Here is a 13,353-nt window from a genome sequence, read left to right as displayed (position 1 = left end):
ACTATATTGATAAACTTCCTGCAACTGAAATATCCCCCTGATTCTTTACCCATGCCTTGCCCGGTCCACCCCCCATCCCTTAGATTTGATTCTCTGGGAACAGCGGGCTGATCTACTGAGTATGCAGACGCAGGCAGCAAACAAACAAAAGTGTTATGTTGCAATCCTCGTTTTTTTGTTTTTTTTTCATGTTTATGTCTTGTTTTTGATTTTGGTTTCGTTCTTTTTGTTTTTTCTCACACTGTTATCCAACTCAACTGGGTACACCAACCTGTTTATATAAAGTAATAAGGGTCTCTTGGATGGGTGGGATGGGTGTTGGGTTATGCAGAAAAATGAAAATGTGACTCTTTTGATGTATTGTTTACTGCAACTGTGAATCAATAAAAATATTATTAAAAAAAAAAAAAAAAAAAAAACAAGGTAAAACAGTTACCAAAGGACTTTTTTGTCCTTTGGTAAGTGTCTGGTGATGTGGTGACATCCCGCTACCTCAGCAGAGCATAAAACATCATTCAGGACCCCTCCCATCCTGGACATGATCCCTTTGAACTTTTAGCTGCCAAGTCACGGACCTCAAGATACAGAGACAGTTTTTATCTTTCTGCCATCAGCAATGTAAACAAACAATGGATAAACAAATGTATACTACTAAGGTTTACTAAGGTAAAACCTTTTTTACTGCATCTTCCAGACTTTTTTTACTTGTATCTTTCAAGTATTACATATATTATTTTAACATTATTTTTTAACTTTTTTCATTTCTTCCTGTGGTTTGTGTGTTCTGTTCACAGTGGTGTGTCCTCAAATTTCATTGCTTTACCTTATTCACTGATAACAAACGCTTTACTAACTTATGTGCATTCTTATCCAACCTGTAACAGTTCAGTTCAGTTCAGTTTAGTTCCTGTACACCCTGGACAGGTCGCCAGTCCATCTCAGGGCCACACAGAGACAAATGAGACACACAACCATCCACGCTCACACTTATTCCTAGAGACAATTTAGAGACACCAATTAAGCTAACATGCATGTTTTTGGACACAGAAAGGCCCCAGCTGGGAGTTGTACCTGGAACCACTCTCGCTGTGAAGCCACGGTGCTAACTACGGTGGCCCTGAAGTGCAAAACACAACGACATTAACCAAAACAGAAAAGGTAGGTACCCTAGGGCGAAATAAATCGTCGCTGATTGGACTGGTGGTGGTCCGTGCTTTAAACCGGAAAGACTATGGTTTACATGTTTTCAAAATATACCACCACGCAGCTCAAGGTTGAATTAAATTCAGTTTATTTACATAGCACCAAATCCCAACAAATATCATCTCAAGGCACACTCCTGAGCGTTGCTTGCCACCATCTGTGTGTGAACGTGTAGAAGAAAGTATTGTGTAGCCTATTTGGACAATGTGAATTGAAATGTATGAGTGAATTTGTGAATGTGGCATGTAGTGTGAAAGTCCTTTGAGTGGTCAGCTAGACTAGAAAAGTGCTATACAAGTGTAGTCCATTTACGGCAGCTTATTTCCTCACTTTGAATAGTCCCATTAAAACATATGGCTCCATGAAAAAGACACAAAAGAGAAAGTGTCCAATAGTGAAGCTGAGGCGCGTGGCCTGAACGCTCTGATGCTCAGTTCCTAAGAATTCACTCTGTTTCTTATTCTACATGGCAGCTTGTATACTGTAAATCCAGAGTTGTTGCATTTTGTTCATGGCGAGTTTTTGTGTACTATTGTGTACAAAGAGCAGCAACTAACACACCCACCTGCAAAGGTAAGGAGACAAGAAACAAGCATGAAGAAGGTCCTGAGAGCTGCTGATGCAGACGGGATGAAGATTGCCTTAAAACACAAGGCATCATGGGTATTCTGCTGCAGCTTGAGTTGGAGCTGAGTTTCTCTATCATGCTGTTTATTACAATTTTTCAGATTTAACCATAGAAAATGTGCTACATCTTTCAGATATTGATATAAATGACATACATGCATGTTGCCAAGGCCCCACAGACCTGAAAATGTCTTTGTCTACCTGTCAGAAAACAGATAGATATTAGCATGAAGGCGAGACACTACAGGTGAATAGGGTAATATTTTAAAATAATAGATATCACCATGAAACTTCCTCAGTTGATTACTTATACAAGTATGAAAAAAAAAAGTTTTACAAGTTTTAGAAATTTGTATGTTTAATTATGCAAATGAGGCATTATCTCATTAAATATGCGCACATTTGCATATATTTCTGGAAGATAGATCTGAACATATGATAAAGCCAGGTGCAAAATTCTTTTTACATTTTGTTTACACACAAAATGAAAAGAAAATTACAGAGGGATTTCAGGATATCTGCTTTCATTTCCTAGGAAATCAAAATATACTGCCCATAGCCTAAAAAACATCAATTTTCGCCATATTTTTTTATTATAATGTCACATAAATCAGGCCAGGAATGATTTATCAACAAATCCTTCTGTAAATATCTTCGGAATACTGCTAAGTGTATAACTGGAAAGTTTGGTGTTAGTAGGTGCTCCATAGGCTGAGATATTGATACTGGAAAAATACAAAAAATGATTTTGAGAAAACGGCATTTAAAGATTTAAATAGGGGAATTTATTTTTGTAAATTTGGGTGAAACGTACTGCTGCAATTAAACAAAATGTAATGAAATAAACATTTTAATTTATGTTTTGAAATAACACATATTGAAGGAGTAGACTGGCCCAAAATTTAAAAATTGACCACTGCATGAAAAATCACTGTTTTTGCCCGCCGTGTCTCGCCTTAACCTGAAGTGTTTATTTTACCAGCTGAATGTATATAAATGTCATGTTGGCGAGCTAAGATGCGCACGTTGTCACAGTCATGTGTTTCCAGAATCTAAACAAGAGTTGCTGGCATTTTGCTGTGGTTCAGCTTGGGTTCAACAAAAAAAATCCTTTAATCTCAAGTAGCCTAGCAGGCCAACCTGTGCTTCATTTCATTTAGACGGAGCTGTGCTGTGCAAACACAAACAGACACAGTCCAGGTTCCGTGTATCCTCTGTTGAAGAACAGCTACCCCAGTGAGTGATCCCAGCCCTCTGCCCTGATCCAGCGCTGCCTCTCTGACCCCCGACCCTCCCTATGCCCCTTGTCACCCCTCCTGGATTTCTGTGAATGTTTTCTTTTTCCAAGCAGTTTTTTTCCCCATTACACTGGACACACCGATCATAACCCGAGCCCTCACACTCACAAATGGATTCTCAAGGGCCATTAGGGCAGCATGGGCCACTCAGCTGATGAATAAATTCAGTCTGACTCTTGGTGGATAATATTCAGCTGTCAGGGGGAGGCATAGCTGCACTATGGATGGCCATGGCCAAGGTGCGTGTGTGCATTGGGGCAGAGCCACAGAACAATGAACACACAGGTTATCACAAGGTTGCCACCTCACGTGTGTGTGTGTGTGTGTTTTTCTGGGTGGAACTGAGAGGAAGGAAGTCTAATTAGAGCATTAATTAGGAAGCAAACAGCTTATTGAGTAAATCCTGTGGCCATTAAGTGAACACACAACAGAAAGCCTCCTCTTCTCTGTATTTTCTCTATGACATTTCTGTTCTAACATCACACATTACCATGCTAACACAACAACTATAAAAAATTATATATAATATTAGAATAATGTAATAATAAAAAAGATATCTGTAGTTTCTTCTCTGCAGAGAGGCTTTGGCCTTTGGTCACAACAGAAAAAAGTGAGTAAAACACTTGTGAAGGCAGACTTTTGGAGCATGAGCACATGCAGCCTCAGTGAAAAGCAGCAGTCACTTGTATGAAGCATAACCCTGGCTTTGATTTGCTCATCTGATTTTATTATTTTATTTTTATTACAGTGACAGCTTATATAGTTAAAATATGTAGAGAATCCCAAACTGCTATTTTAGGACAAGAACAAACCTGTCAACTATATTATTTCTGCTCTGTATTTCTGTGTTGTATTTTTTCTGTGTTGTATTTTTTACGTCTTTATGTAAAGCACATTGAGTTGCCTGTGGTATGAAATGCGCTATATAAATAAAGATTGATTGATGATTATGTAAAAAGGTACCGCCTAGTGGCCCTTAGAGGAACTACAGATTTTAAAATGGTCACCAGGAACATCTGACGGGCAAAGATTATAACCCGCTTCACTTACAACATGCCCTTTGCTGTGCTTAGTTGGAGCATGAGCCAGTGTGTCTTTAACTGTATATTTGCTGTATTTCTCATGGTGTTCTGTGGCAGCAGCCAGATTTTGTGGTTGTAACTCACTCCACAAAGCACGTCTGAGTGTTTGTTGTGTATCATGTCCCAGTGCAACAGAGCACCACCTCTACTCCTCTAATCCTCTCAGCCTACACATCTCTGTGTCTCTGTCTACATCTATCTCTCAAATGATCTCTCCATCTCTCATCAGGTCATTGTCACTGTTTCAGCCTGCAAACATCATACCTCCCTCCTCTGATGTCATTGTCCTTCACAGGTACACACAAACACATCAAAAACTGTGTAGCCTATTGTACCTCACCAGCTAACACTTTCTATTTTGAAATATGTCTCCAAGTAAAAATTAAACAAAAAAAAAAATTAAACAAACAAAATAAAAAAACTTTTTCACATAATAAAACAAATAAAAAACTACATTAATAGCAATATTGATGTTATCAGGACACCTTTCTGCCATTCACTTTCCTGCATCTCTCAGTCTGTCAACTCGCTGTCCCGATAACATCATGTTATCTTCTCTCCAAATTAGAGCTCCAGCCTCATGCCCTTCACTGACACACACCTGCAATGTGTGTGTATAGGTCACCATGTATGGCTACATTGGCGTGTAATGAAGGTCAGAGGAGGGGCTGTAAATCAAGTTCAAACGGGATGAGTTTTTTACGGTGAAACATTGAGACCTATACAAACTGATCACTCTGCAGTGAAGAAAAAGAGGAAGTGAACTTTTGTTTCACCAGGAAACGAACAACTGTCACATAGCCTTTTAGTGCTGCACAGTAACACTTAAAAAAAGAAAAGAAAAAGCCCACACACAGACCCCAGGCATTTACACAACTTCATTGTAATAAAGGAAATAGAAACAAGTATATAATTTAACACAGCAATGCACTCAAAAACATTTCTGGCCTTTTTTTGTTTTTCTTTTTTGCAAGAAAGCCCAGAAAAGTTTATAAAGTAACGGTAATAGTGAGAGCTACTACGGTCAACAGATTACATACTTCACATATGTTGCCACTTCACAACAAGTCCAATCAAATCCAGTTAAAATGAAATCCATTGTGATCAAAACAGAATCAAATTCAATGCAATCAAATTAAATCCAAGTCAGAAATCATTTTCAGTTCTAATTAGCCAAATTTTTTAAAGTTGTGTTCATTTAATTACTTTCATAAATACCTTAGCTAAGTAAACCAACAAATTGCCCTGGCTCTGATGCTGCTGCCCCAACAGATGGTTCCAAAGCAGACTGCACCCTCACCACAGACTTAGAGAAGACATGAAACATCTTGGTATAAACATTGGAGTACCTAAGTTTCCTCAAGAAGCACAGTCCCCTTTTTCTAGACAGCCTGTGTTGCATTTTCAGTTTAATCTGTTGTCCAGGTAAACTCCCAGGTGTCTGTAGTCTTCAATCCGCTCTACCTCTATTCAGGCGTTCACTTGCCTACTGAGGACAGCCAATAACAGTCTCTCTTTGACTTTCATGTGGGATTCCAGGGCAACTGATCTGTAGTCACTAAAGGCAGATTGATGATGTTTAGGTACTGGAAAAACGAAGGATGTCTTCCACGGCACCAGAGTTACGCGGTTGAACAGGTAAGGTAAGGCAAGGCAAGGCAATTTTATTTATAGAGCACAATTCGTACACAAGGTAATTCAAAGTGCTTTACAGCTACATAAAATCACAAGAAGGCAATAAAATCATTAAAAAGAAATAAAAAATTAAAAATAAAAAAAACATTCAAAATAATCATTAATTAATTAATTTAAAAATGAAGAGTGCAGATAAAATACTTTCAGGTGTCATATGCACAGCTAAAAAGAACTATTTTCAGCCTGGATTTAAACATTGTCAGAGTTGAGACCTGTCTCACATCTTCTGGAAGACTGTTCCAGATTTTAGGAGCATAAAACTGAAACGCAGCCTCACCTTGTTTAGTCCTGACTAAATTCTACAACACCAGGTGCCGTAGAATCCCACATAGCTGTTCCACGCAGGCCCTCAGGTCCCTAGGACTGGCACCATCTGGACCTGCAGTCTTGATCTGGTTCAGTCTTTCCAGCTGCTTTTCACCTGACTGCTGGAGACAGACAGACTGGAGGGGGAGGCAGAGGAGGTCTCAGTGTGTCCTGATGTGAGGGAGATGTTGGCGGGGCAATGTTAAGATCCATGACAAGGGTGCAGGATGACATTATTAAGATATGAAAGGGAGGCTATGGAAGTCATCATGATACCAAACACTTGGTTGAATTTAAAAAAAAAAGATCGACTGTATCATATCAAGATACTTTTTATAGAAAGTGATAAGAATTTTGTTGTAGCTAAAGCCCTCCTCCGATAAAAATTTAGTTTGTATCCCCTTTTTTTTCACAAGATATTTTTTTTAATGTTTTACAAGATACACAGTATCATAAGCTGTTGTTGCTTTGGAAGAAGACTGAAGGAACCAGTCCTGACTATTTGCTGGGCTTGTAGCAGAGCTAATTTGCAAGCGTGAGGTACAGATCAAATAAATTAAATTCAGTTTTTTAGCGCCAAATTACAACAAATGTAATCTCAAGGCACTTCAAGCTAACTGGAAATCAATTCACTGCAAGCATAATCCAATCAAATCCATCCATCCATTTTCTATACCCGCTGAATCTGTCGGTCGGGTCGCTGGAGCCTATCCCAGCGGTCATTGGGCAAGAGGCAGGGTACACCCTGGACAGGCCGCCAGTCCATCACAGGGCCACACAGAGACAAACGAGACAAACAACCATGCCCACGCTCACTCCTAAGGACAATTTTTAGAGACACCAATTAACCTAACATGCATGTTTTTGGACAGTGGGAGGAAGCCGGAGTACCCAGAGAGAACCCACGCATACACGGGGAGAACATGCAGACTCCACAAAGAAAGTCCCCAGCCAGGAGTTCAACCTGGAACCTTCTTGCTATGAGGCAACGGTGCTAACAACCACACCACCGTACAGCCCTCCAATCAAATCCAATTAATTCAATTCAAAATGAGTCCAATTCATACATAAAGAGCCAATTCAAAAACAATTTCAAACTAAGGAAACCATCGGATTGCACCGAAACTTGTCTTCAGTCAAATCTCCCGTCCTAGGCATGCCTGAGGAAACTGTGGAGAGAAACGACTCCCTTTTAACAGGAGGAAACCTCTGGCAGAACCAGACTCAGGAAGGGTGACCATCTGCCTCGACCAGCTGGGGTTTGAGAAGACAGAAAAGAGAGGACAACAAACACAATAACAAAGGATACTCGTCGAGACAGGGACATAAGAGGCCCCCCAGCAGTCTAGGCCTATAGCAACTTAACTATGGGATGTTTCAGGCTCACCTGAGCCATCCCCAACTATAAGCTTTATCAAAAAGGAACATTTTAAGCCTAGTTTTAAATGTCTGCTTCCCTGACATTTACTGGCAGCTGGTTCCACAGAGAGGGGCCTGATAACTGAAGGCTCTGCCTCCCAAACTGGGAGCTGGTTCCACAGAGAGGGGCCTGATAACTGAAGGCTCTGCCTCCCAAACTGGCAGCTGGTTCCACAGAGAGGGGCCTGATAACTGAAGGTTCTGCCTCCCATTCTACTTTTAGAAACTCTGGGAACCTCAAGTAAACCTGCAGTTTGGGAACGAAGTGCTCTGTTAGGAAAATATCTTACAATGAGATCTTTAAGATATGATGGAGCTCGGTCATTAAGAGCTTTATATGTGAGGAGAAGAATCTTAAATTCTATTCTGAGTTTAACAGGGAGCCAATGAAGAGAAGCTAAAACTGGAGAAATATGATCTCTGCTGTTAGTTCTCATCAGAACTCTGGCTGCAGCATTTTGGATCAGCTAAAGGATTTTCAGAGAATTTCTGGGACAGCCCAATAATAAAGAATTACAGTAGTCCAATCTTTTAGTTTTTCTGCATCACATCTTCCCGTGAAGGAGCCGTGAATATGTCAATCTCAGATCCTCCCTTGACATCTCCTGCTTTTCCTCCATTATTTCCTCACTGAAAGTCCTGGTTATACTGAGGCCCCATCCACACGTAGCCGGGTATCTGCTAAAACGAATATATTTTTCTACGTTTGGACCTGTCATCCACATGAAAACGCTTAAAAACGCATCGTAAACGAATGTTTTTAAAAACTCTGGGCAAAGTAAAGATTTTTGAAAACTCCGTTTATGCAGCTGCGTGTAGACAGAGATAACCGGAGTTTTGCGTTTTCGAACGTCACAATATGCGCCAAAACAACAACAAATCTGCTTTAAAGTCTAAAGTGCGACCTTTGTTTACTGAAGAAGCATGGATGCCTTGAGAATTGTAGTGGTTATTATTGTGCAGGCGCTGTTTACTGCCTTGATTTTACACGCCCGAGTCATACTCCCAGAGGAATGGCGTGACAATTTCGCATGTCCCGGTCGTCACTCCTGTCGCTGTCGGAATTATTACGTCCTCATATCGAGGGGCAGTCCACTGTCATGCGATCACCTGTCAGTGTGCTCAAAAAAGTTGCGTGCACACTTTATTATTTAGCTGACAAGGGCAGATTGCGCTAAACAGCAAATGCATTTGGGTTGTCAAGACAGGTGAAAACGCAGATGTTCGGTTATGTGTGGAAGGCGTTTTTTTCGAAAACGAGGTAATGTGGATACAGATTATTTTATAAACGGAGGGGGGGAAACATTCGGTTTTAAAAATACCCGGCTACGTGTGTACATAGCCTGAGAGACCAACAGCTCCTCAAGTCAGACGATGGATATCCTATTGGCATATATGAGCAGTCGAGGAGCTTCTCTGACAACAGTTATTGCCCCTCAAAGGTCCGTTGATGATCCACCCCAATAGGTTCTTCACAGCGTAAGGTCCATCACCTTTGCTGTTGATTATTTCCCATGAGTCCATGAGTTTTGGTGCATTAGTCCCAATCAAGATTTCAACATAAGTGTCCAGTTCTGGGATCCTAATCTCTTTTAAATATTCCCATCTTTTAATACCTTGCCGAGTTGGAATGTTATTCTTTGACACAGGGATTGTTTCTTGTGTGAATGTCTCTGGGAACTCCACAAACTGGTTACTATCCAGCCTTGACACCTCCAGTCCTGTAAGAATTTGGCTTTCAACCACCTTTTCTTGGCCCATGGTGCGCAATATAATGTGAGTCTTTGTGCCCTGTAGACTCAACTTCTTCATACAACCGGTGGTACAAAGCATTGCTGTACTTCCAGGGTCTAAGAATGCAAATGTCTGCAGCACCTTATCTCCTTTCATAGACTTCAACTGTACTGGGACGATGGAAAGAGTACAGTCTTGGTCTCCGGCCCCAGTACAGCCACCTGCTTGCAGAGAGACTGCTCACTGGTGTTTCTTGAGGTTTGCTGCCTTTGTCTTTATTGTGGATATTCAGAACAGTTGGGTGCTTTAGATCGCATTCATCACATGACATATGACTTCTGCATTCCTTGCTCATGTTGCCAGCCTTCAAACATCCAAAACAGATTCCTTTCCCTCTCAGGAACTCAATTTTCTCCCTTTGAGAAATTTTCTTCAGTTTTGAACATTTGGATAATAAATGTGGCTCTTCACAATAAAGAGAGGCTTCTGATGTCAACTCTTTTGATGCTATGAGCTGGCTTTGCATCTCATACACTGTGGGCTTAGGTGGTGCAGTGCGGTTGGTAGCTGTGATAGTTGTTGCAAAGCTGCTTCCTTTGATGTTGCTCCTGTTAACAGGCTTTGTTAATGTGCTTGGATGTGGATCTGAAATATCACCAAAGAATGGATGAGACAAGATCTTCACTTGATTCTCCAGAAAGTTCACCATATCAGGAAATGTGGCTCTGTAGACTCGTCGTTCTTGAATTTCATAGGCTGTAGATCTCCATTTTTCCCTTAGTTTGAATGGCCACTTCATAATGACATTCCTCATGTTTGATGGGATATTCAACTCCTCCATGTAATGTATCTCAGTCATAGCATTGCAACATCCTCTGGGGAACAGAGCAAATTCATTCAGTGCCTGAACATCCTCTGCCTTAACAACAGGCCATGCAAATACCTTGTCCATGTTGCTTTTCCGCTATTTGATAACCTTGTTGTGGTGTCATATGATGACAACTTGTCACCAGTTCTCTGGGCTGCCCCTTGGAGTATTGCTCCAGAAAATACAAACATTCTTGATAACTGCTGGTCCTCTCTTCATCACAATGTTCAAAAGTCCTAATAAATGAAGTATATTGCAATGGATCGCCATAAAAAATTGTGATTTCTCTTTGTGGCAAAGTAGTTGACATTTGTTGTTGAACAAGCCTAGTGGTGATATCATTTTGCTTTTGCATAAAGGCCTCAGTATGCTTCTCCGTCGCTATCCGTCAATCTGTCTCCGTAGTCCGTCCTTTAGAAGTTCTCCGTCGGGCTGTCGGATACGCAAGGCAGTTCACCTCCCGATCAGTAGGCGTCGCTACGTTAGACGACCCAATCTCGCGACGTCTATCGTGAAAGTCTTTGATTGATTGTTCACTTCCGGCTCCGTTCCACTCCTCACAGTGAACGATGGCGAGCGAGAGAGAAAGACTGCTGTTGGAGTTGGAGCTTGTTGATTTTGAAATGACCAAATGTTGACCGGCACACAGTAAACTCTTTCAAAAATGGCGGTGTTGTTGTTCTGAGAGGAAGGAGCTAAACCGGAAAAGTGATTCCGGAAATTATGTTGTTAGCCGACCAATCACAACCCTTGCGGTCTCCGCGAGTCTCCGTCTCCTCGATGGATAGATAGGAATGTTGGCCGATGCACGCAAGCAACGGAGAGCGTCTCCGGGAGGGTCTCCGTCGACGGAGAGGGCTCTCCGTTGGCGACCATAAATCAGCCTTAATCCCACAAATGACATCATGCTCAGCTGTATTTTGCAGGAGTGAATGTCCATTTTGAAACCTGGGCAGTTGTTGCTCCTGTGCAGCTACTGACCTGAGGGCTGCAGCATTTGAGGCTGCAAGAACATTTTGAGGTTGGTGCTTAAATGTAGTTGTATGGAACATTTTAGTGTTTGGTTGTAACTGTTACCTGAATGTGTTATCCATTCCTAATGAGGGTCCATGTTGGATTTGGTCCTGTGGTTGTGTTTGCAAACAGTTTCACATCTCACGTCTTAGATAAGACAGGTGACGCTGTTGAGCCTTGACGCAAAGCCAGGATTTTTCCTTTTGGCACAAACTCATTTTGATTTTGGTTGAATTCCAGTTTTTGCTCTTTAAGTTCTTTGCTCGCATAAGAGTTCATTCCATTTGAACTGGATTTTCCTCCAACATCACTGCCATCCAGTACAGAGAGTCTTGCAGCAGCAGCAGCTATTTGTGCATCAATGTCCAGTTGCTCCTTAATTTTCCTGTTTGTCACTTTCCAGTCTGACTTTCTCCTCTTGTGCCTCAAACATGTCTCCTTCGCAGAGCAACAGCTTTCTCCATTAAAGCTAGCTGTAAAGCACTTTGAACTGCCTTGCGTACGAAATTGTGCTCTACAAATAAACTTGCCTTGCCCAATTTTTTATTTTACAGCATGCTTTTTAGGTAGTATTTTGGGCTGGTGTAACCTTAAAGTTCTTGTCATACAGAAACAACTCCTAATCGAACAATATCTGAACATGAAAACAAGGAACCCTGTTCTCAAATGGAAAAAAAAAAGCTCTTGATTATTGGCAAATCTGCAGTCTTTATTTTTCAGGCAGCTACTATGCAAACTGGGTGAATAAGAAAGGTTTATTCATTAAAGCAATTATAAACTCTGATGCTGTTCTAACCATTTAGCCTGGAGTGTGTCACAAAAACATGCAACAAAGGATATGTTCATCAAAAGCAAAGTTGAATTTTTCACAAGTTTTTCTCTCTGTGCTGTTCGTAATTCCTGCACTAAAGAGGTCTCTCTCGATAGTCAAGTCTGTAGCTGTATCTGTGTACTGAGAGACATGATGCTGTGAGCAAGCCACAAATGTAAAATGTGTAATTTTGAAAGACATAAATGGGTTTTCAGTGGATTAAATAACTGCTGTGTAACTTGTATTGTAACTTACAAGAAATAATGAAGTTGAGCACTTTATTTAATTTTATCTATTGAAATGTTAGTGTTTATTATTTGTACAATAAATTAACTGCTGTTTTGGAGGCCTCAAAACGCCTTTAAATTTGGTCTACAACCCAAATGAATGCGTAAAGTTTGTTATTGTAAGGATTTCATGAGGCCTAAAATTCCTTGAGCAAATTATTTGCTTCGATGCTTTAATTCACACAAATGTGTTCTGCTCCCTAAGCGGCTTCACATGGACATCAATGCTACGGCATCTCAGCAGGAAGCAGCTGTTCATCTTAGCATTTTAATGGAAATCAGTAGGATTGTTAGCTGAGAAGGATGCAGAGAACAGAAGTGAGCTGATGCTTGGGCTGGGTGGTACAAGGAAACAGTCATATTTTGCCTCTGCTCATTAGAGCAGCTTCAGCCTGTAAGCTGTTGATGTGAACTAATATTCACAGTCACATGCAAAATGTGAAATTGTAAAATGAGACTGTTGGTTAGGGTATAGTGTTAGCTGGGGTTATTTCAGTCTCTATTTCTGATTCACTGTGTTGTCTGATAACAGTAAAAAAATATATAAGAGGCTTTGTTAGGATTTCAGCTGCATTAAAATACAGTAAATGAAAGCAGAGACCGTAGGAGAGAAGCAAACAGATGTTACCCGCTTGATACAGCTGGACATTAGGTAGAAAGCCTAATGTTCTATAGTTTTATAGTTTAGTTCTATAGTAAATTTTTCTATTCTAAATAGTTGTGATTGGGAAGTGTTTCTTATCCGATTAATTGATTATCCTATGGAACAATTGATAAAATACTTGATCACCTAAATAATCACTGCAGCCCTAAATTTTATGCATGTTTGGTTCAAATTGGCTCAATGGTATCACCTTGTGTCACAACCCTGAAACTGCAACCCATGAAAATGAATTAAACTTGACACACACACACAGAACATGTAAAGCCCAACAAAAAATCCTTTGAAACCATTGGCTGAACCTAGCAGGAAGTCAGCCATTTTGATAAAGAACATTTTCAGCGAGAT

Source organism: Odontesthes bonariensis, chromosome 13 (assembly GCF_027942865.1).
Source record: "Odontesthes bonariensis isolate fOdoBon6 chromosome 13, fOdoBon6.hap1, whole genome shotgun sequence".
Lineage (NCBI taxonomy): Eukaryota > Metazoa > Chordata > Actinopteri > Atheriniformes > Atherinopsidae > Odontesthes > Odontesthes bonariensis.
Note: the sequence above shows the minus strand (reverse complement) of the source record.